Here is a 25,948-nt window from a genome sequence, read left to right as displayed (position 1 = left end):
GTATGAATAGTATTTTGTGCAAAAATAATAATAATTAAACAGTACGTTTTTACACAATGTTACATTTTTTACAGTAAATTCTGCATTTCTGGCTGGATTTATAAATCTGAACGAAATAAAGACATCTTCTACTTTAGTAGAATGTATCTGGGCCTCAATTTCACCTGGGTTTTTTTCTTCAAAAGATTGAACCTGCAATCTTCAGATCAGCAACCTGTGCATTAATCCTCTGTGCCACCAGGGCCTAGCTGTGGCCTTGCAGGGTATTTTCAGTCTAATATGGTCAATCAGGACACATATTATAATTTTTTTGAGTTTTAAAATGTTCCAATCCTCTTCATATGCTGTGTATTTGTAACACTGTATTTGATGTTTTTTTTGTAAAAAATGTAACCCTTTAACTGGCACACGAAGAAATAAAAAATCTGCAAAATATCAGTATTTAGCCTCAGTATAGGCTATAAATGAATAATTTTGTTTGCGTGACTTAAACTTTGATAGATAATGCATCGCAAACATCTCAACCAGCCGTTTGAGTTGCCCAATTAGAGTAAACAAATGTTGTATTGGAATTTGCATAGACTTTTAAAATCATCAAACAAATTATGTATTCATTTAAATTGTCTGCTTCATTTACATATAATGGAAGATAGGCCTAGTTAAATGAGGACTGATATCAAATATGAATTAAATATGATAAATTTGCGTGTCAAAATATGAATATTCAAATGCATGTAAATTAATGCATTTACAGTTTATATGCTACGAATACAAGTAAAATTACATGTACTGCATGATATTGTGAAACATGAAAGATTTAAAAATCCCATAACAATATTTCTCCATTGTCCATTATCACTAGCTTTGACATAAAGGGATTTTTCAGGATTTTAGCAATGAGGCCTATTTATCTACTTCCTCAGAGTCAGATGAACTAGTGGATACAATTTTTATGTCTCTGCGTCGAGTATGAAGGAAGTTAGAGGTAGTTTCGCGAGCCAATGCTAACTAGCGTTAGTGCAATGACTGGAAGTCTATGGGTATCTGCTAGCATACTAGTAGATAGCCATAAACTTCCAGTCATTGCGCAAACGCTAGTTAGAATTGGCTCGAGAAACAACCTCTAACTTCCTTCATAAAAATATGCAAAATTAAATTAATATAATTAATTTAATAAAAAAATGGTTGTCACAATTAGCTCAAACCCCCGGTCGAGCTGCCTGTTGAAGGATTAATTTAAAACAGTCGCAGGAAGGTACTTAAATGTTACCCAGAAATTATTTGATATTGAGATAAAAACGGCTGCATTGGACCTGTAGCCCTTTCCTGCAGTCAATGACCAAAAGCGCCCTCTTTGGACTGTTATGGATATTTTTTATAATTTCATAATTACACTGAACATAAATATAAACGCAACATGTAAAGCGTTGGTCCCATGTTTCATGAGCTGAAATAAAAGATCCCCGAATTTTCCATATGCACAAAAAGCGTATTTCTCTCTAATTTGGTGCACAAATTGGTTTACATCCCTGTTAGTGAGCATTTCTCCTTTGCCAAGATAATCCATCCACCTGACAGCTGTGGCATATCAAGAAGTTGATTAAACAGCATGGTCATTACACAGGTGCACCTTGTGCTGGGGACAATAAAAGGCCCCTCTAAAATGTGCAGTTTTGTCACACAACACAATGCCACAGATGTGTCAAGTTTTGAGGGAGCGTGCAATTGGCATGCTGACTGCAGGAATGTCCATTAGAGCTGTTGCCAGATAATTGAATGTTCATTTCTCTACCATCAGCCTCCTCCAACGTCGTTTTAGAGAATTTGGCAGTACGTCCAACCGGCCTCACAACCGCAGACCACGTGTATGGTGTCGTGTGGGCGAGCGGTTTACTGTTGTCAACGTTGTGAACAGAGTGCCCCATGGTGGCGGTGGGATTATGGTTTGGGCAGAGCATCCAGGCTCTGTCGCAGCCGGCCGCGACCGGGAGACTCATGGGCGGCGCACAATTGGCCCAGCGTCGTCCAGGGTAGGGGAGGGAATGGCCGGCAGGGATGTAGCTCAGTTGATAGAGCATGGCGTTTGCAACGCCAGGGTTGTGGGTTCGTTTCCCATGGGGGGCCAGTATAAAAAAAAAAAAATGTATTCACTAACTGTAAGTCGCTCTGGATAAGAGCGTCTGCTAAATGACTAAAATGTAAATGTAAATGTAATAAACTACAGACAACAAACACAATTGCATTTTATCGATGGCAATTGGAATGCACAGAGATACCGTGACGACATCCTGAGGCCTGTTGTCGTGCCATTCATCCACCGCCATCATCTCATGTTTCAGTATGATAATGCACAGCCCCATGTCGCAAGTATCTGTATTCTATTCCTGGAAGCTGAAAATGTCCCAGTTGTTCCATGGCCTGCATAATCACCAGACATGTCACCTATTGAGCATGTTTGGTATACTCTGGATCGACATGTACGACAGCATGTTCCAGTTCCCGACAATATTCAGCAACTTCGCACAGCCATTGAAGAGGAGTGGGACAACATTCCTCAGGCCACAATCAACAGCCTGATCAACTATATGTGAAGGAGATGTGTCGCGTTGCATGAGGCAAGTGGAGGTCACACCAAATACTGACTGGTTTTCTGATCCATGCCCCTACCTTTTTAAGGTATCTGTGACCAACAGTTGCATGTTTGTATTCCCAGTCATGTGAAATCCATAGATTGGGGCCTAATTTATTAATTTCAATTGACTGAATTCCTTATATGAACTGTAACTCAGTAAAATCTTTAAAATTATTGCATGTTGCGATTACATTTTTGTTCAGTATAATAAATATATATATTTTTTAACTGATGAAAATCTGTTGTTTCTATGTCAAACAATTTTGTTATATTTCAGTCTTCTGTGATGTATATAAAGTGTAATATTGGGATGCAAACTCAAAATTGAATACATTTTAACTCTATATCTGACATGGTAAGTCCATAACCATGTGTGTGAGGTGTACACTTTTGTTTCAAAGTAGTTTTGTTTTAGACTATACGCAAGAATACAAGTTATTTAAAGGAAGCTCTTTCCAACTAAAATCACATTTCACAAGTCTTTCAACACGTGATGAAGAAAGATAATCAGAAAATACAGTGTTACAAGTACACAGCATATGAATAGAATGAGAACATTTTAATAACTTGTGTTCTGTGTCCTGATTGACCATATTAGCCCACAGTTATCCCCCGGTGGCGCAGAGGGTTAATGCTCTGACTGCAGAGCTGAATATTGCAGGTTTTATTCCTTAACCATAAATCCAGTCAGAAATCTAGAATTCAAACTAACTGTAAAAAATTTAACATTTTGTAAACATTGACTAATGAACTTTAAAAAACGCACCCAATATAATTCCTACTTTTAGATCCTTCATATGGTCCCCCGTTTTATTTGTCATGATTTGAAAAGCAAAAGTGATCCTAGATCAGCACTCATAGTCTTGGATACTTTGTAAATATGGGCCCAGAAGTACGCAGCATAATGTAGAAAGAAGATGGGTGAAGTGTAATGGAGGCTGGTGGGAGGAGCTGTAGGAGGACGGGCTCATTGTAATGGCTGGAATGGAATAAATGGAACGGTATCAAACATATGGAAACCACATGTTTAACTCTGTTCCATTTATTCCATTCCAGCCATTACAAAGAGCTTGTCCTCCTATAGCTCCTCCCACCAGTACTCCACTGGTGAAGTGATTGTGAATAACCCAGTTACCAATATTTCCCTGGGTTAGTTATGTCTAAGCATGACATTCCTGATTTACCATAATGCCATGGCTATATACTGAAAAAAATAAAATATGAGCGAGCTTCCCTGGTGGTGCAGATTCAAATCACACATTTTCAGATTGTAAACATGTGAAGTGTCTGTATGATTAAATGCTGTTCAAATGTCCTATGAGTTAAATTGAAAGGCTGTGTGTCTACAGTGAGGGAAAAAAGTATTTGATCCCCTGCTGATTTTGTACGTTTGCCCACTGACAAAGACATGATCAGTCTATAATTTTAATGGTAGGTTTATTTGAACAGTGAGAGACAGAATTACAACCGTTCTCATGATCATTGCAACTCCACAAGGTGAGATCTTGCATGGAGCCCCAGGCCAAGGGAGATTGACAGTTCTTTTGTGTTTCTTCCATTTGCGAATAATCTCACCAACTGTTGTCACCTTCTCACCAAGCTGCTTGGCGATGGTCTTGTAGTCCATTCCAGCCTTGTGTAGGTCTACAATCTTGTCCCTGACATCCTTGGAGAGCTCTTTGGTCTTGACCATGGTGGAGAGTTTGGAATCTGATTGATTGATTGCTTTTGTGGACAGGTGTCTTTTATACAGGTAACAAGCTGAGATTAGGAGCACTCCCTTTAAGAGTGTGCTCCTAATATCAGCTCGTTACCTGTATAAAAGACACCTGGGAGCCAGAAATCTTTCTGATTGAGAGGGGGTCAAATACTTATTTCCCTCATTAAAATGCAAATCAATTATAACATTTTTGACATGCGTTTTTCTGGATTTTTTTGTTGTTATTCTGTCTCTCATTGTTCAAATAAACCTACCATTAAAATTATAGACTGATCATTTCTTTGTCAGTGGGCAAACGTACAAAATCAGCAGGGGATCAAATACTTTTTTCCCTCACTGTATATCACCTTGTAGTGGCCTACAATACAGTCCTCATATGCGAATTGCCATTAAATCTGGAGAGAAACATAATGGGGACTGCTTTCTTATGAGTTAAGGAGCTACAAATGTGCATGCTGTGAATGTTGTGGTCAAACAAAAAAAATAACATGTTCTACATGTCCTTGAAATGTTCTGAGGACCTCCAAGTGAAGGTAAAATGTAGATTGCGTTAACATCAATGGAATATTATGTTAAACCTAAAACAAATATGCTATGAACGTCATAAAAACTGACTTATTTGGAAATTGTGCAACATTGTGACAACATTGTGGGAATATTCTGTGCAACATATGTGAATATCACAAGAATATTCTTGCAATATCCCAGACAACTCCCATAAATTACTTAAATTACTTTAAAAAACATTAAATAACTTAGACCAGGTGTTCTGTCAACATTCTTACAACATTATAGGAATGTCCTGTGCAAACTAGCTTCAACATTGTATGAATATCATCACAACTGAGCATATTTTGTGTTTTGGGAACCTATTTCTTGTAATGCACCCACACTGTTCCCACAACCTAATTAAATGTTCTGGGAACTCAGAAATGCTGTTCTGTCAACATCTTTGCAACATCAAAGGAATGTTTTTTGCACCCTGATACAAACATTATCTAAATGTCAGCACAACTGGACGGTTTTGGTGTTTTGGGAACATTTTGTGATGTCCCCACAATGTTCACACCAGACTGTTCCCACAACCTAATGAAACATTCTGGTAACCTTTAAAGAACAGACGAAATGTGTTCTGGGAATGTTTTTGTAACATCAGCTGAATGTTTTTTGCATCCTAAAATAAACATTGTAGAATCATCCTCACAACTGGACAGTTTTAGTGTTTTGGGAACATATCTTTTGTGATGTCACCACAATGTTCCCACTAGACTGTTCCCACAACCTAATGAAACATTCTGGGAACTTTTAAGGAACAGAGAAAATGTGTTCTAGGAACGTTCTTGCAACATCAGGTGATTATAATTTTTTTGCATTCTAAAATAAACATTGTAGAATCATCCTCACAACTGGACAGTTTATGTGTTTTGGAAAATATATTTTGTAATGTCTACACAATGTTCTCACCAGACGGTTCCCACAACCTAATGAAACATTTGGTGAACCTTTAAAGAACAGATTTGATGTGTTCTAGGAACGTTCTTGTAACACCAGGAGAATGCTTTATACAAACATTGTATAATCATCCGCACGACTGGACAGTTTTTGTGTTATAAGAACATTTACCGCGACCTAACGAATGTTCTGGGAACTTTCACAGAACCAATTTTGGTTTGCTGGGCTGATTCTTTCCAGTGTGTCAAATAGTTATCTTTTTGCTTTCTCATAATTTGATAAGGTCTAATTGTGTTGCTGTCCTGGGGCTCTGTGGGGTCTGTTTTTGTTTATGAACAGAGCCCTAGTGTCAAGGGTGTCAGTGAAATGCGGTAGGCGAAGTCAAACGCAGGACACAGAGCTGATCAGAAAACATACTTTACTAGAAGGTACTCTGAGATACAACAACCTCCACACAGGGAGGGAAACAACCTGCACACTAACGACTGCCGAAAACACAAAACAATCACACACAACACACAGTGTAAGACAGAGGGTTAAATAGGGAAGACAATACTACATAATGGGAAACAGGTGTAACCAATAAAGACAGAACAAGTTGAACATAGAAACATGGATCGGTAGCAGCTAGTACTCCGGTGACGACGAACACCGAAGCCTGCCCGAGCAAGGAGGAGGGGCAGCCTCGGCTGAATCCGTGACAGTACCCCCCCCTTGACGCGCGGCACCAGCCGTGCGCAGACCCCGGCCTCGGGGACGGCCAGGAGGACGCGGAGCAGGGCGGGTCGGATGACTCTGGTGGAAATCCCTCAACATGGAGGGATCTAGGATGTCCCTCCTAGGGACACAGCACCGTTCCTCCGGACCGTACCCATCCCACTACACGAGATACTGCAGGCCCCCCACCCGACGCCTCGAATCCAAGATGGAACGGACCGAGTACGCAGGAGCCCACTCGATGTCCAGTGGGGGCGGAGGAACCTCCCGTACCTCAGACTCCTGGAGTGGACCAGCTACTACCGGCCTGAGGAGAGATACATGGAACAAGGGGTTAATACGGTAATTAATAGAAAGTTGTAACCTATAACAAACCTCGTTCAATCTCCTCAGGACTTTAAATGGCCCCACAAACCGCCAACCCAGCTTCTGGCAGGGCAGGCGAAGGGGCAGGTTTCGAGTCGAGAGCCTGACCCGATCCCCCAGTGCATACACCGGAGCCTCACTGCGGTGGCGATCGGTGCTCGCCTTTTGTCGCCTGATAGCCCGCTGCAGGTGTACATGAGCAGCGTTCCAGGTCTCTTCCGAGCGCCGAAACCACTCATCCACCGTAGGAGCTTCGATCTGGCTCTGATGCCAAGGTGCCAGGACCGGCTCATAACCTAACACACACTGAAAAGGCGTAAGGTTAGGAGAGCAGTGGCGAAGTGAGTTCTGGGCTAGCTCTGCCCAGGGGATATAACCCGACCACTCCCCCTGCTGGTCCTGGCAATAGGTCCTCAGAAACCTACCCACATCCTGGTTAACTCTCTCCACCTGCGCATTACTCTCGGGTTGAAAACCTGAGGTAAGGCTAATCGAGACCCCCAGACGTTCCATGAATGCCCTCCAGACTCTAGAGGTGAACTGGGGACCCCGATCTAACACTATATCCTCAGGTACCCCGTAGTGCCGGAAGACGTGTGTAAACAGGGCGTCAACAGTTTGTAGGGCTGTAGGGAGACCTGGCATAGGAATGAGACGGCAGGCCTTCGAAAACCGATCCACAACGACCAAGATCGTGGTGTTCCCCTGTGAGGGGGGAAGGTCCGTGACAAAGTCCACCGATAGATGGGACCACGGCCGTTGTGGAACGGGTAGGAGTTGTAATTTCCCTCTGGGCAGGTGTCTAGGTGCCTTACACTGGGCGCACACCGAGCAGGAGGAAACATAAACCCTCACGTCCTTGGCTAGAGTGGGCCACCAGTACTTCCCACTAAGACAGTGCACTATCCGACCGATACCAGGATGACCAGAGGAGGGTGACGTGTGAGCCCAATAGATCAATCGATCACGAACCTCGAGCGGCACGTACATCCGACCCTCCGGACACTGGGGGGGAGAAGGCTCTGTACGTAACGCCCGCTCGATGTCCGCATCAACCTCCCACACCACCGGTGCCACCAGACACGACGCCGGGAGTATGGGAGTGGGCTCAATGGACCTCTCCTCTGTGTCATACAGTCGGGACAGGGCATCTGCCTTAGCGTTCTGGGAACCTGGTCTGTAAGTGAGAGTAAACACAAATCGAGTGAAAAACATAGCCCATCTTGCCTGACGAGGGTTCAACCTCCTCGCCGCCCGGATGTACTCCAGGTTACGATGGTCAGTCAAAAGGAGAAAAGGGTGTTTAGCCCCCTCAAGCCAATGCCTCCACACCTTCAGGGCTTGAACCACAGCTAACAGCTCCCAGTCCCCCACATCATAATTGCACTCCGCCGGACTGAGCTTCTTAGAAAAGAAAGTACAGGGGCGGAGTTTTGGTGGCGTTCCCGAGCGCTGAGACAGTACAGCACCGATCCCAGCCTCGGACGCATCCACTTCAACCTGGAATGCCAAGGAAGGATCCGGATGAGCCAGCACCGGAGCCGAAGTAAACAGGTCCTTCAGATGCCTAAAGGCCCTGTCCGCCTCTGCTGACCACTGCAGACGCACCGGCCCTCGCTTTAGCAAGGAGGTACAGTGGGGAAAAAAAGTATTTAGTCAGCCACCAATTGTGCAAGTTCTCCCACTTAAAAATATGAGAGAGGCCTGTAATTTTCACCATAGGTACACGTCAACTATGACAGACAAAATGAGAATTTTTTTCTCCAGAAAATCACATTGTAGGATTTTTAATGAATTTATTTGCAAATTATGGTGGAAAATAAGTATTTGGTCAATAACAAAAGTTTCTCAATACTTTGTTATATACCCTTTGTTGGCAATGACACAGGTCAAACGTTTTCTGTAAGTCTTCACAAGGTTTTCACACACTGTTGCTGGTATTTTGGCCCATTCCTCCATGCAGATCTCCTCTAGAGCAGTGATGTTTTGGGGCTGGGCAACACGGACTTTCAACTCCGTCCAAAGATTTTCTATGGGGTTGAGATCTGGAGACTGGCTAGGCCACTCCAGGACCTTGAAATGCTTCTTACGAAGCCACTCCTTCGTTGCCCGGGCGGTGTGTTTGGGATCATTGTCATGCTGAAAGACCCAGCCACGTTTCATCTTCAATGCCCTTGCTGATGGAAGGAGGTTTTCACTCAAAATCTCACGATACATGGCCCCATTCATTCTTTCCTTTACACGGTTCAGTCGTCCTGGTCCCTTTGCAGAAAAACAGCCCCAAAGCATGATGTTTCCACCCCCATGCTTCACAGTAGGTATGGTGTTCTTTGGATGCAACGCAGCATTCTTTGTCCTCCAAACACGACGAGTTGAGTTTTTACCAAAAAGTAATATTTTGGTTTCATCTGACCATATGACATTCTCCCAATCCTCTTCTGGATCATCCAAATGCACTCTAGCAAACTTCAGACGGGCCTGGACATGTACTGGCTTAAGCAGGGGGACACGTCTGGCACTGCAGGATTTGAGTCCCTGGCGGCGTAGTGTGTTACTGATGGTAGGCTTTGTTACTTTGGTCCCAGCTCTCTGCAGGTCATTCACTAGGTCCCCCCGTGTGGTTCTGGGATTTTTGCTCACCGTTCTTGTGATCATTTTGACCCCACGGGGTGAGATCTTGCGTGGAGCCCCAGATCGAGGGAGATTATCAGTGGTCTTGTATGTCTTCCATTTCCTAATAATTGCTCCCACAGTTGATTTCTTCAAACCAAGCTGCTTACCTATTGCAGATTCAGTCTTCCCAGCCTGGTGCAGGTCTACAATTTTGTTTCTGGTGTCCATTGACAGCTCTTTGGTCTTGGCCATAGTGGAGTTTGGAGTGTGACTGTTTGAGGTTGTGGACAGGTGTCTTTTATACTGATAACAAGTTCAAACAGGTGCCATTAATACAGGTAACGAGTGGAGGACAGAGGAGCCTCTTAAAGAAGAAGTTACAGGTCTGTGAGAGACAGAAATCTTGCTTGTTTGTAGGTGACCAAATACTTATTTTCCACCATAATTTGCAAATAAATTCATTAAAAATCCTACAATGTGATTTTCAGGATTTTTTTTCCTCAATTTGTCTGTCATAGTTGACGTGTACCTATGATGAAAATTACAGGCCTCTCTCATCTTTTTAAGTGGGAGAACTTGCACAATTGGTGGCTGACTAAATACTTTTTTCCCCACTGTAATGGGAGCCGCTACCTGCCCAAAGCCCCGGATAAACCTCTGGTAGTAATTGGCAAAACCCAAGAACCGCTGCACCTCCTTCACCGTGGTTGGAGTCTGCCAATTAAGCACGGCCGAAACGCGGTCAATCTCCATCTCCACACCTGACGCGGACAAGCGGTGTCCCAGGAAGGAGATGGACTCCTGGAAGAACAGACATTTCTCTGCCTTCACATACAGGTCATGCTTCAACAGTCTACCAAGCACCCGATGAACCAGGGACACATGCTCGGCTCGTGTAGCGGAGTATATTAGAATGTCATCGATATACACCACTACACCCTGTCCATGCAGGTCCCGGAAAATCTTGGACGACTGAAGGAGCATTCATCAGACCGTATGGCATGACGAGGTACTCATAGTGCCCCGAGGTGGTACTAAATGATGTCTTCCACTCATCTCCCTCCCGAATACGCACCAGGTTGTACGCGCTCCTGAGATCCAATTTAGTGAAGAAGCGCGCCCCGTGCAATGACTCCGTCATACTAGCAATCAGAGGTAGTGGATAGCTATATTTTATTGTGACCTGATTTAGACCACGGTAGTCAATGCACGGGCGTAAACCACCATCCTTCTTCTTCACAAAAAAGAATCTTGATGACGCAGGGGAAGTGAACGGCCGAATGTATCCCTGTCTCAGAGATTCGGTGACATATGTTTCCATAGCCGCCGTCTCCTCCTGTGACAGAGGATACACGTGACTCCGGGGATGAGCAGCGCCCACCTGGAGGTTTATCGCACAATCCCCCTGTCGATGGGGTGGTAATTGAGTCGCCTTCTATTTACAGAAGGCGAGAGCCAAATCGGCATATTCAGGCAGAATGTGCATGGTGGGAACCTGGTTCGGACTTTCCACCGTCGTTGCCCCTACGGAAACACCTACACACCTCCCCAAGCACTGATTAGACCATCCCCTGAGAGCCCTCTGTTGCCATGAAATAGTGGGGTCATGAGAAGCTAACCAGGGAAGCCCCAACACCACGGGAAACGCAGGAGAATCAATCAGATACAAACTAATTATCTCCTCATGCCCCTCCTGCGTTTTCATCCTGAGAGGCGCTGTGACCTCCCTAATCAACCCTGACCCTAAAGGGCGGCTATCTAGGGCATGGATAGGGAAGGGCACTTCGACTGGCACAATAGGAATCCCTAATTTATGGGTAAACTGACGATCGATAAAGTTCCCAGCTGCGCCTGAATCTACTAGCGCCTTATGCTGGGACTGAGGAGAAAACTCGGGAAACACAACATTCATACACATATGCGCAACAGGGAGCTCTGGGTGAGTTGGGTGCCTACTCACCTGAAACGGCTCATCAGTGCGCTGCCTACTGCCTCGACTCTTAGGAGGCCCTCCCCAGCACCGACCAGCAGTGTGTCCTCTGTGGCCACAGTTGGTGCAGGGGACAGCCCCTCTACTGGTCTCCCTCATAGCAGCACCTCCGAGCTCCATAGGGGTAGGGTCGGAGGTGCTGGGGGATGGAATGGACGGCCCCGGATCCGGACGTCCGCGGGTAGCCAACAGGTTATCCAGCCGAATCGACATGTCCACCAGTTGGTCCAGGCTTTGGTTGGTGTCCCTGCAGGCCAATTCCCGACGAACGTCCTCCCTCAAGCTACATCGGTAGTGGTCGATGAGGGCCCTCTCATTCCATCCCGCGCTGGCAGCCAGAGTCCGAAAGTCCAGTGCGAATTCCTGCGCATTCCTCCTCCCCTGTCTGAGGTGGAATAGACGCTCACCCGCCGCTCTCCCCTCTGGTGGATGATCGAATACCGCCCTAAAGCGGCGGGTGAACTCCGCATAGCTGACAGTTGCGGCGTCTATTCCCCCCCACTCTGCGTTGGCCCACTCCAGCGCTTTACTGGACAGACAGGAGATGAGGGCGGACACGCTCTCGTATCCCAAAGGGGGCCGGGTGGATGGTTGCCAGGTAGAGTTCTACCTGGAGCAGAAAACCCTGACACCCGGCAGCTGTGCCGTCATACGCTCTCGGGAGCGAGAGCCGAATCCCACTGGACCCCGGAGGTGAAGCGATGGGTATCGATGATGGTGGTGGTGTAATCGGAGGAGGTATAGGAAGACCTCCTCCTCCCATCGCTCCATTGTGTTAACCACACGTTCCATGGCGGTGCCGAGAGCCTGGATCATGGCCGCATGTTGTTGTACGCGTTCCTCCATCAATCCGGCTGGCACCGCTGCTCCTGCTGACTCCATGTAGTGGTGTGTGATTCTGTCAAGGGCGTCAGTGAAATGCGGTAGGCGAAGTCAAACGCAGGACACAGAGCTGATCAGAAAACGTACTTTACTCGAAGGTACTCTGAGATACAACAACCTCCACACAGGGAGGGAAACAACCCGCACACTAATGACTGCCGAAAACACAAAACAATCACACACAACACACAGTGTAAGACAGAGGGTTACATAGGGAAGACAATACTACATAATGGGAAACAGGTGTAACCAATAAAGACAGAACAAGTCGAACATAGAAACATGGATCGGTAGCAGCTAGTACTCCGGTGACGACGAACGCCGAAGCCTGCCCGAGCAAGGAGGAGGGGCAGCCTCGGCTGAATCCGTGACACCTAGAACCAACTGGCTGAGGGGACTCTTCTCTATCTCTATGTAGGTGAGGGCTTTGTGGTTAAATGTGTGGACATTGCTTCCTTTTAGGTACTGTATTTGTAGAATTTAACAGCTCTTTACTGGATTTTGATAACTAGCCGGTATAGTCCTAATTCTGCTCTGCATGCATTGTTTGGGGTTTTGCGTTCTACACAAAGTTTATTTTCGCAGAACTCTGCATGCAAAGTCTCAATTGGGTGTTTGTCACATTTTGTGAATTGTTGGTTGGTGAGTGGACCCCAGACCGCACAACCATATGGGTTCTACAACTGATCTAAGTATGTTTAGCCAGATCCTAATTGGGATGTCGAGTTTTATGTTCCTTTTGATGGCATAGAAGGCCATATTACAACCTATGTGTTGTGATAATTGCGTTGTTTGCTCTATAACTTGTTAGTTCATATGCCTTGCCACCGTGCTATATAGGCCTAAGGCCGAGACCATAAGAAGACACAGTGGCAGAATAAATTCAACCACACCTTTGTTTCATCACAAAACCAAAGAGTAACACCTGAAGTCCACAAAGCATATAGTATGTAACAAACAGCTACATGACCTACAGCATGGTCAAGCAAGTTAATGTTTCCGACATTTTCGGACTACTAAACAACTATTGATTTAGAACCACAAAGAAAACAGGAGCTGCCTCCACTATTCCGGCACCATTCAAATTCAACATTTCAACATCATCAAATCCATGGTTCTGATTTCTGTGCGTGTTTGTGTGTGTGTGTGTGTGTGTGTGAGTAGAAAAAACATATTGGCTCAGCCTACTTGTAGAGAAATGCCAATGCCATCCTCCTCTCTTTCATGTTGATGAAACGGCCTATGACTCTGTCATAATGTACACGCTTTTACATTTAGCAGACACTCTTATCCAGAGCGACTTACAGGAGCAATTAGGGTTAAGTGCCTTGCTCAAGGGCACATCGACAGATTTTTCACCTAGTCGGCTCGGGGATTAGAACCAGCGACCTTTCGGTTACTGGCACAACGCTCTTAACCACCAAGCTACCTGCCGCCCCTTTTTTAGTTTTTGTTGTCCTAGGCTACCTGGCTAAAATGCTTGCTCGCTAGCCTAACTTCCTTTCATGGGCAACTATGAGCCAGATAACATTAGCCTACCACATCTAGCTACATATTGAACTTCCATCCTTTCAGGCCAGGGTCACAATATATGAATTTATGGTTGAATCAGAATCGCCGTTACGATCATTGGCCAGCACAGAGAATTAAGTAAAACCACAAGTCCAAATCTCTAGCTAGCTAGCCACCGTTGGACAATGACACAATGAGGTGCAACAATTCAAGTTTTTTTTGTCAATTACGTTTTGTTTTGATGTGATGTGATAGGTGTGATGCCAAATCCAAACTGGCTTCCCTTGACACTTTTTCTTGGTGCGCCAGGACCATTCACAGTTGAGCTCACTCAGTTTAGCTCAACGCTGATTGGCTATTATTTTATACTTTTTTATCAAGCGAGGCCAAATGCTCGCTGGCTTCCCTTGAAATCTATGCTACGGACGGCAACAATGTCATACTCTTTGTGACCAGAGAGCATTAGATAGTTGGGCTACACATACAGAGAGCATGTTTCGCTTGCTTGGATGCTTTCTCCGGTGAGATACACCACATGGCCAAAAGTATGTGCTCGTCGAACATCTCATACCAAAATCATGGGCATTAATATGGAGTTGGTCCCCCTTTTCCTGCTATAACAGCCTCCACTCTTCTGGGAAGGCTTTCCACTAGATGTTAGAACATTGCTCCGGGGACTTGCTTCCATTCAGCCATAAGAACATTAGTGAGGTTGGGCACTGACGTTGGGCGATTAGGCCTGGTTCGCAGTCGGCATTACAATTCCTCCCAAAGGTGTTCGATGGGGTTGATGTCAGGGCTCTGTGCAGGCCAGTCGTTCTTCCACACCAATCTCGACAAACCATGTCTGTATGGACCTCACTTTGTGCAAGGACGCATTGTAATGCGTAAATAGGAAAGGGCTTTCCCCAAACTGTTGCCACAAAGTTGGAAGCACAGAATCGTCTAGAATGTCATTGTATGCTGTGGCGTTAAGATTTCCCTTCACTGGAACTAAGGGGCCTAGCCCGAACCATGAAAAACAGCCCCAGACCATTATTCCTCCTCCAACTCACTATGCATTCGGGCAGGTAGTGTTCTCCTGGCATCCACCAAACCCAGATTCGCCCGTTGGACTGCCAGATGGTGAAGTGTGATTCATCACTCCAGAGAACGCATTTCCACTGCTCCAGAGTCCAATGGCAGCGAGCTTTACACCACTCCAGCCGACGCTTGCCATTGCTCATGGTGATCTTAGGTTTGTGTGCGGCTGCTCGGCCATGGAAACCCATTTCATGAAGCTCCCGACGAACAGTTATTGTACTGACGTTGCTTCCAGAGGCAGTTTGGAACTCGGTAGTGAGTGTTGCAACCAAGGACAGACGATTGTTACGCGCTACACGCTTCAGCACTCGGCGGTCCCATTCTGTGAGCTTATGTGGCCTACCACTTTGCGGCTGAGCCATTGTTGCTCCTAGACGTTTCCACTTCACAATAACAGCACTTACAGTTGACCGGGGCAGCTCTAGCAGGTCAGAAATTTGATGAACTGACGTATTGGAAAGTTGGCATCCTATGACGGTGCCACGTTGAAAATTATGAAACGCAGAGAGATGAAAGATAAAATATTGATATATATATATATATGTGCTCGTTTTATGTTTATATGTTATTTTCTTTTTTCTTGGTACATTTTTGGGGGAAGTCTGGCTTCCCTTGACATCCATGAATACACGCCACTGCCAACACTGCTTTCCATCAATTTGTATAGCAGACCCACATGCCAAATTTAGTCAAAAAGCTTTTTTTTTTATCAAAGAAGCATTACTTTTCTTTTGTTTTGTTTGTTTTTCAATAAGGGTGTGCAGGGTGTATACGTGGTCTGTCGTTCGATATTTTGGTAAGAAGCCAAATGTCGATGATACTGCAGAGGAGTTTTACGAGATTGCTGTTGCCGCAGATTCCACTGTAATTATTGGGGTCAAATTTGTCCACACTTTTGTGGATTCGAGTGACCAGACCGTGGTTCCAAATATTGGGGAAGATGCCAGTGCTGAGGATAATGTTGAAGAGTTTAAGAATAGCGTATTTTAATTTGTGGTCTGTATATTTTATCATTTAGTTTAGTATACCATCCACACCACAGGCCTTTTTGGGTTGGAGGGTTTGTATTTTGTCCTGTAGCTCATCCATCTCTCTGCTGGCTCCTACAAGGAAATGTTGAGGGAGGGAGACACACACACAGGAAAGCCTTCACTGCAGATTCTTTGCTTGCTGCAGAATTAGGTCACACACATAAAGGCCTGTAACACAGACACTCAGATAATCATGCACTACTTTGTAAAGCCATTTTCAAAGTCATAGGAAAACCACAAGGATACCCAGCAAGAAAAACACACAGAGTAAAAACCATGCCAATGTAACACTTATGGCCATATCTAAGCGTCCAATAGTCTTACTGTATGTGCTGAGCATTGACTTTCCACACTTATTTTATTTAACATTACACAACACCGAGACAGATGACATTAGGAAAGGAGAGTGGGCTGCACTGAGGTTGTGCCCCACCAGTCAGCTAAAGTCAACAGTCTGAGTCTGGTCTATGTGCTGGTCTGGCAATGTTCCCTGACACTATTCACCTGCTCGGTCTGTCGCTCTGTCTGTCTGTTTTTCTTCCTGGGGCCCACACAAAACATAGAACATGACATAATACAGAACATCACTAGACAAGAACAGCTCAAGGACTGAACTACACAAATGTAAAATAAGTTTGCCTGCCTGTCTGCCTGTCTGCCTGTCTGCCTGTCTGCCTGTCTGCCTGCCTGCCTGTCTGCCTGCCTGTCTGCCTGTCTGCCTGCCTGTCTGCCTGTCTGCCTGCCTGCCTGCCTGCCTGCCTGTCTCTCTGCCTGCCTGCCTGCCTGCCTGCCTGCCTGCCTGCCTGCCTGCCTGCCTGCCTGCCTTCCTGCCTGCCTGCCTGCCTACCTGTCTGCCTGCCTGCCTGCCTGCCTGCCTGCCTGCCTGCCTGCCTGCCTGTATGTCTGCCTACCTGTCTGTCTGTCCCTGCTCTCCACTGAAGGGCAGCAACAGTAATGAAAAGAGGTTGAATGTGACTTACTGGAAATAATATTATATGGCTATGAAAGTTAAAAGCCAAAGTAGAAATAATATAATAATAATAATAATATGCCATTTTATTCCATGCTTTTATCCAAAGCGACTTACAGTCATGTGCGCATAAATTTTTACGTATGGGTGGTCCCGGGGATCGAACCCACTACCCTGGCGTTACAAGCGGCATGCTCTACCAATTGAACTACAGAGGACCAATATGCATATCAATATCTCACACCAAAGTTATTAACATTAGTTAGCCATCAACTCAATTAAATTCAGTGACTGATAATTGTTTGACAACATGTGTCTTGACTCAGTTGATAAGTGAGTTCAATGTTCATGAGAGAATAATCCTTGTAATTATATGAAGAGTCCAACTCTTTATGCAACAGATTCCCCTCACCCATTCCTCTGTTGCCACAGATATACAGTAAATGTTAATTGAAATGTGAGTCTGCCAGAGCTTTTCCCAAGGTAAATGAGGATCATGAGAGGGGTGGGTGCACAATGTAAAAATAGACAGTTTAGAACTGATTATATTTCCCTTTGCAATGTAATGTGTGTGTTTTAATATTGCTATTGTTATTATTATGTCTTGGCGGCCAGCAATATTCTCAGGACATAAATCCCAATGCGGTCTCCCTCCACTTTCCACCCTGGCCACGGCATGCTAGACGGAGGTGTCAGGGGAGAACAGGTCATCCGTACACAGCAGAAGTTTATTGTTGTATGTTAAGGCTTTCTTAGAAAGAGGTCCTGTGATTCAGGAAACTGACAGCTTGCCATATAGCTTAAGATTATTCAACATCTACCAATGCACTCCTGGCCATATGTAACATGTTTATGTGACAGGTTTCCTTCTCATCTTTAGTTTGACAAAGGTACACCATGGCCGGACTGGGCCCCGTGTAGCTCAGTTGGTAGAGCATGGCGCTTGCAACGCCAGGGTTGTGGGTTCGTTTCCCACGGGGGGCCAGTATGAAAATGTATGCACTCACTAACTGTAAGTTGCTCTGGATAAGAGCATCTGCTAAATGACTAATCTCATGCTTTTCTTCACATTTTGCCATGATGAGAGAAAATGTTGCAGTTGTAAAGCAAATGTCCTGCTATTCTACACATTTTACTATGAGGCTGAAAGAAAATGTTGCAGTTTGTATTGGTAGAGTAAACATACCTTGCAGATGTTATTGCATGTGCAGCGAAATGCTTATACTGACGTGTTCAAATGCTTATTATGACGTGTTCATATGCTATCTGGGGGGCCCCCGACCTCCAGGGGGCCCCCAACCCAAAGTATTATTTTTTAAATTATACTTGTTTTGGGGGGTTGGGGGCCCCCTGGAGGTCGGGGGCCGCGGGGCATGTGCCCTGTGTGTCCCGGTTCGGTAATTTGGCGCTGAGGTACACCATGTATACCTACCTGTACACTGTATATCAAACCTGCATCCTGTACTTCAGTCAGAGGAATGGTCAAAGTGAAGTTGCAGGTCCTTTTAACATTATATTTCATCACATGCTTCATACAATGAAATACTAAGTAAATTAAATATATGCATAATTTCAGTAGCCTTGTACATTCTAAATGCACACCTCAAACTTTTTAAACATTACATTTGCACACAGCATAGTTAGCCTACCTCAGCATATTGTGTTTGGTTACACAACATATCCTATACACCATAAACTACCAGAGAAGGAACATTATGAAGATTTACAATGTTGCCATATTATTTTCTTATAGGCCTATTTTACTAAGGAAATTAGTCATGGAAACAATTATATGCTACATTAACTGACATTTTTTTAACAGTCAGAATCATGGACACCAGTGAAATAAGCAAGACCGGAGAGGGTTGCAGTTCCGGAGTCACCCACTAGGTGTGATCCCTTGACAACCTTAGGCACCTCCTCACTCAAAGTCTGGACTAATCATGATCCTATTGGTGTCACCTATGTCTACCTGTTCACCTGTGTATTTATGCCCTCACTTCCCTGTGTTCCCTTGCTCAATAGTACTGCTTGGCTAGTTTCACTATGCCAAGCAGTACTAATCAGTGTCTGATCAAGGGACCTATGGACAGGTATGTGAGAAGTGTTCTCCCTGTTAATTTTTATTTCAGTCACAGTTAGTATTTCGTATTTTGGCTGGCAGCCTGTTTTTTGTTGTCTTATTTGCTCCTCCTTTCTTTTTTGTGTAAAGTCAGTTATTTTGTATCCTGGCTTCGGGACCATCAGTAAAGATCCTTGTTTCGCCATCTCTGCCTACTGCCTACTGTCTATCCTGCACCGCACCTGGGTCACACCTCACACCAACCCTTACAGAAAACCAGAGACAATATGGACCCAGCAGAGGCAGCACAGTATCATAGCGCATTGGCAACGCAGGGAGCCATGCTGAACCAGCACGACCGCAGCCTGCAGCAGATCACCGAGAATCCCCGCCAGCTGTCGATCGCCGTGCAGAGCCGGGTGGACACCCGACCAGCCCCGGCAGCCAGGGGAGCGGAAGCCGCGGCAGCGGGAACCCCGCCTACCACCTCTGGAGAGGTACGACGGACGTCCAGAAGGCTGCAGGGCTTTCCTCACCCAGTGTTCCCTGATATTCAGCCTACAACCCTCCTCCTTTCCGACGGAGCATGGCCGGGTTGCCTACATTATCGGGCCCTTTCCTGGGCTACCGCGGAGTGGGAGAGCCAAACTCTGGCGTGCTCCAATTCCTACCTATTCACCCGGGGAGCTACGCACGGTGTTCGACACCTCTCGGGTGGTGTTGGGGCATGAGGCCAGGAGGCGGCTCACGGCCTGTTGGTAGGGTGACTGTTCGTTAGCGGACTACTCCGTGGAGTTCCGGACCCGGGCTCGAGAAGCAGGATGGGAGGAGGCCGCACTGGTCGTCCTTTATGCTGAGGGGCTATCGGAGGGGATGAAGCATGAACTCTCCTTCAGGGAGCTGCCTGAGCAACTGGACGGCCTCGTCGACCTCTCGGTACAGGTAGACAATCGGCGTCGTGAGAGGGCGCACGAGAGAGGCATGACGCAAGGCGCGCCTCCGCGTCCCCCTATCAGCCCGGAGAAGCCGGTTCAACGGGAGGGCTCGCTAGTATCGGAGGGGTGCTAGCGAGCCGGAACCGAAAACCCCAACTCCAGAGACTCCCGGATGTATCTCCCATCAGGGTTCAGTGGGCCCGTGCTGCGCATCGGGCGCATGCACTGGTGGATTCTGGGGCCGTGGGAAATATGATGGACGCGGGGCTGGCCCAAGGGTGGAGCGTTCCGTTACTCTCCCTCTCCGAGCCGGTTCCGGTCATGGGCCATTGGGGTCGGGCTTCATCACCCGGTGCACTGTCCCCATGCATGTCCGGGTGGCGGGGGGGGGCAATGGGAGGATATCCAGTTTTTCATTGTGGACTCTCCGGAGTGTCCCCTCATCCTCGGGCACCCCTGGCTGGTCGCCCACAAACCCCGGATAGACTGGTCCACGGGGCGGCTCATCCTGGAGGGAGGCTCCGCTTCTGTCCTGTTCCGGTCTCCACCGACCACTCATCAGTCCAAACCACAGTCCCAGACCACCTACCAGTCCTCACCTCTTCACCAGGTCCAAAACTCCGAACTGCCTACATCAAGGCGGAGAAGTGTGTGTTCCACACTGAGACAGTCTCCTTCCTGGGGTTCATCATCACCCAGGGGGACCTACGGATGGACCCAGCCAAGGTCAGTGCAGTACTGGATTGGCCCCAGCCCTCATCCCTCAAGCAACTACAACGGTTTTTAGGGTTCGCTAATTTTTATAGCCGATTTATTTGCAATTTTAACTCCCTAGCCACTCCCCTGACAGCCCTCACCCAGACGAGCGTACGCTCCTTCGACTGGACCCCGGAAACGGGAAACACATTTGATGTGCTGAAGCGGCGCTTCACATCTGCCGTTCATTGTGGAGGTGGATGCTTCAGACGTTGCAGTGGGAGCAATCCTGTCCCAGCGGTTCCTCACGGACGGTAAGACTCACCCATGCGCGTTTTTCTCCCGTCGGCTGTCCCCGGCAGAGCGGAATTACGACGTGGGGAACCGTGAGCTGCTAGCGGTCAAGCTCGCACTGGGGGAGTGGAGACATTGGCTAGAGGGGGCCGCCCATCCATTCATCGTATGGACTGACCACAACAACTTAGCCTACATTCAGGGGGCCAAGAGGCTCAACTCGTGCCAGGCCAGGTGGGCGTTGTTCTTCACCAGGTTTCTGTTCACCATCTCATACCGTCCGGGGTCGAAGAACAACAAGATTGACGCGCTCTCCCGGCAGTTCGACCCAGTGGACCTGGTGGAGAGGGACAACCCCATTGTCCCCAATGCCCTGATTGCTGCCCCAGTTTCGTGGGGAATGTATTGCTGGTCAGAGCAGCACTACGGTGGGAGCCCAATCCGGGCGGAGGTCCATCAGGGAGGATGTATGTACCCAAGGGGGCGTGCTTGCGACTGTTTCAGTGGGCGCACGTGTCCGACCTCACCAGCCATCCGGGGGGCGCCAGGACATTGGAGTTCCTGCGCAGGAGGTTCTGGTGGCCATCTGCTGAGGGGGATACGCGCGCCTTCGTGGCTGCTTGCCCGGTGTGCGCACGCACGAAGAGCTCACGTCAGCCCGCGGCAGGGCTACTCCGACCCCTGCCTATCCCCAAGCGCCCCTGGTCCCACATCTCACTGGATTTCATTTCCGCCCTACCCCCCTCTCATGGATACACAGTCATCCTGGTCGTTATGGACCAGTTCTCGAAGGCTGCCCACTTCATTCCCCTTCCCAAACTCCCGTCAACCCGGGAGACGGCTAAGTTGGTGGTGCAGCACGTTTTCCGGGTCCATGGCCTTCCCCAAGATGTGGTGTCGGATCGGGGCCCTCAGTTCACCTCCAGGTTCTGGAAGGCGTTCGTCACCTTCCTCGGCGCCTCCGTCAGCTTGTCTTCCAGCTTCCATCCCCAGTCAAACGGGCAGACGAGTGCGTCAACCAGGATCTGGAGGGGGTGCTGAGGTGCTACGCCTCCAGCAACCCAGCTACGTGGAGTCAACGACTGGCGTGGGCGGAGTACGCCCACAACACCCTTCTCTGCTCATCCACCGGCCTGTCCCCCTTCCAGTGCCAATACTATTCCCCGAGCAAGAGGAGGAGGCGGCGGTCCCGTCGGTCCAGGCCCACATCAGTCGCTGTCGCCGCACCTGGAGGCAGGTACGGGCGGCGCTTAAGCGGGCCTCGGTCAGGTCTCAACATCAGGCCAACCGCAGGCGTCGCCCGGCCCCAGTCTTTCGCCCGGGACAGAGGGTGTGGCTTTCTACGCGGGATCTTCCCCTCCACGTGGAGTCCAGGAAGCTGTCCCCCCGGTTTGTCGGGCCATTCAGAGTGGTCCGGCGAGTCAACCCAGTGGCCTACCGCCTGCAACTTCCCCCCACCATGCGGGTGCATCCCACATTCCAAGTGTCCCTCCTCAAGCCCGTTGACACCTGTCCCCCGCTCCCTCTCCTCGTCTTGTTCCCCCGCTGCGCCTCGTCGGAGGGCAGCCGGCTTTTACTGTGGACCGGATCCTGGACTGCCGGCAGGTGGGTAGGGGTCTCCAATTTCTGGTGGACTGGGAGGGTTATGGGCCGGAGGAGCGGTCCTGGGTGCCCAGGAGGGACATTCTGGACCTAGGGCTGATAACAACATTCCGTCACCTCCAACCGGCTGGTGCCGGGGGGGGGGGGGTTTCAGTTCCGGAGTCACCCACTAGGTGCCATCCTCCGACAACCTTAGGCACCTCCTCACTCACAGTCTGGACTAATCATGATCCTATTGGTGTCACCTATGTCTACCTGTTCACCTGTGTATTTATGCCCTCACTTCCCTGTGTTCCCTTGCTCCATTTTCTCCATTTTCTCTGCTAGTTTCACTATGCCAAGCAGTACTAATCAGTGTCTGATCAAGGGACCTATGGACAGGTATGTGAGAAGTATTCTCCCTGTTAATTTTTATTTCAGTCACAGTTAGTATTTCGTATTTTGGCTGGCAGCCTGTTTTTTGTTGTCTTATTTGCTCCTCCTTTCTTTTTTGTGTAAAGTTCGTTATTTTGTATCCTGGCTTCGGGACCATCAGTAAAGATCCTTGTTTTGCCATCTCTGCCTACTGCCTACTGTCTATCCTGCACCGCACCTGGGTCACACCTCACACCAACCCTTACACAACAACTAATGAATCACTTCGACAAGAGGCCATTGCCATTGTCATAATGCAATATATTATAATAGCCTACATTATTTTAAATGAGGAGAGAAGGTTATTCTACCACCATCATATCTAAGCCTTTGGTTCAGCACTAAAGATCTACATATTGCAACACTGTATTTAAAACCCATCTACATAAAACAATGTAGGCCTATAAATGTTAGGCTATTTAACTAGCAAACATGCAAAAGTATATATCAATGTCCAATGGCAAGTGAAATAAAAATAAATTAACTTACAATTTGCCCGTTGTTATTTTCAGGTATCCCATGTGTAAAAGGACCTGGAATGAAAACCGATTTTTTTTTTAAACGTCAAGGACATAATTGTACTTGATTGCTGAAGTCGTTTTGCTTTGTAGGACTTTTCGCGCCTGTAGAGCACTGTAGAGAAACGAAAGCAGTCTTGTCGTGTTGCAGCCTCATATTGCCCTGTCATTGCCTCGCGACGTTTGACACAGCAGAGCAGTGTGTTCTGCACGTAACCAAAGTGACTGACACCTACTAACGACGACCGACGATTTGGAACCTGTTAAGAGAACGGGGGTTTAATCCCGGGGAAAGCTTCTCATCTTTGCTATTCCTATCCCGCTTTGTGTGCACAGTCTAGCGGAGTGGACTCTGTGTGATAGCCCACGAGCAGTGAATCATGCATGGGCTAGCGAAACTGAATCATAGCCTGAAACTGCTGTAGTCACTTTATATAGCCTACAATCTATGGTCACTGCACACAGAGTCACACATGATACGGAACATTTATTTTTTACATCATCAGACGACCAAAGGAGAGCTGGGGTAGCCTACCTGAGCAAGATCATGTCCTCTCTCTCCGAATGAAAGCGACAGTTATAAAAAATAAAAAAAATAAAAAACGTTTTAATTTGATGCATATGGTAGGCCTAGGCTAGGGGACCAGGCTATGTTTGTCCATGAATTGGCCATTGATTGACATCTACAGATGTGTGCCGTTGCAAAGCTGCACACAAAATATTAGATTAAAGTTTCCGCGCAAAATAGACACACACACACACACACACACATTAGTGCAACAAAAAAAGAGACACATTTAGTGTTCTGCAGGTGAAACTGAAAGGAGGGAATATTGCACCTGTTTTGCAGAACATGCTTCTCACAGCATCTATTTTTTCTCTTTGAGGCTGATCAATAAACAGTGAAACGTCCAGACTTTTTATTTGATCCTTGTTCCCTTCTTTTTAAAACATCAATACATATATCTTTTACATAATAGGATACCTGTTACATCTCCTGGATACCATACACATCAAATATGTACATAAAGCTTTTTCCATTAGATTTTATTTAGGCTATTCACTAAATCCTGTCTAAAAATGCTGTTAATGACAATGGCTATAAGATGACTGTAAGTCGCTTTGGATAAAAGCGTCTGCTAAATGGCATATTATTATTATATTATTATTATAATATTATTATTAGCCTATTTATTAAATATAAATTAATTCTGCCATGTGCCTCAACATTATTAGGCAAATTGATACATTTATAAACCAAACCATTATTATTTAGGACTATACATGATTATTTTTACATCATTGATCTCTCTCCCTTTCAAAACACATCTGTTTTAGGGACTATGGTGTCATACCACTTATATTAAATTAAAGCACAATTTTCATTACCTTGTGCCCAGAAACTCTCTAGTGAATAATTTGATGTGGTTTATGAGTGGGAACGCTTAAAAAATTATTTGTGAAGGTATGGATATAAATCTGTTGCAGTTGCAGAGAAATAGTTCTGGTATAGCTATTTTGACCAGGACTTGCCTACTCACAAGGGTCCTGAGATTTGATTAGATTTTCTGAATCAGCAATTAGACTTATTGAATGTCAAACTCAACCAATTACTGTAGGACTGGCAGGCCAAGCAAATGTGGTACAGAGATGGTTATATTAGAGACACAAATACAGTACAGCTAAAATCTACATACACAGACAGTCTGAAATGTTGCAAATGTTTCAAGAACATGACCCATGACTACACAGTAAGCTACAGTAGTATTTCAGACTAGGTAATTATGATAATATAATTGGTGTGACTATTACTGTGACTTTAGGCTACTTTATTGTCAAATAGATTGAATTTGTCATGGATCATATCCACTGTCAAGCTGAGCTGTCCACTCTGAGCTTTGGACATGCACTATTATACTTCTTATTTTAAAAGGTTGCTACTATTTACAAAATACATATTTATTGTTTGAATATTCTATTTTCAGTAGCCATATTGATTTAATTAAAATGATTCTGGCTATTATTCAATTATTCAATTTAATTCAAACACCCAATAAACTGCACACTAAATGACCACGGGTGGACCTCTTATGTGGACAAGGGGAGCTCAGAGGAAGACTTGAACAGTCACACAGATAGTTTCACCTTGCCTACAGTAATCTACACCTGGCTATAGTGCGGCATGAGCAGCCTCATTAATCTAACCAGGGACCTGAATGACAGAAAACACAAGCCCTAGCTGACATCTCCTGCAGGAGGACAAGTCCAAGGCTAGGTCTGAAATGGTTACTTTCAAAAGTAGTGTACAGTATAGGACATGTTTTCCTCCTATGTGAAGTGGGTGTAGACCAACTCAGGCTGCTTCTTCATTCTGCTATTAATACTAACATGATGCTATTAAAACTAACATGATACTATTAATACTAACATTATGCTATTAATACTAACATGATGCTATT

This window comes from Coregonus lavaretus (genome assembly GCF_964263955.1).
Source record: "Coregonus lavaretus genome assembly, chromosome: 21".
Lineage (NCBI taxonomy): Eukaryota > Metazoa > Chordata > Actinopteri > Salmoniformes > Salmonidae > Coregonus > Coregonus lavaretus.
This window is presented reverse-complemented; position numbering follows the sequence as displayed.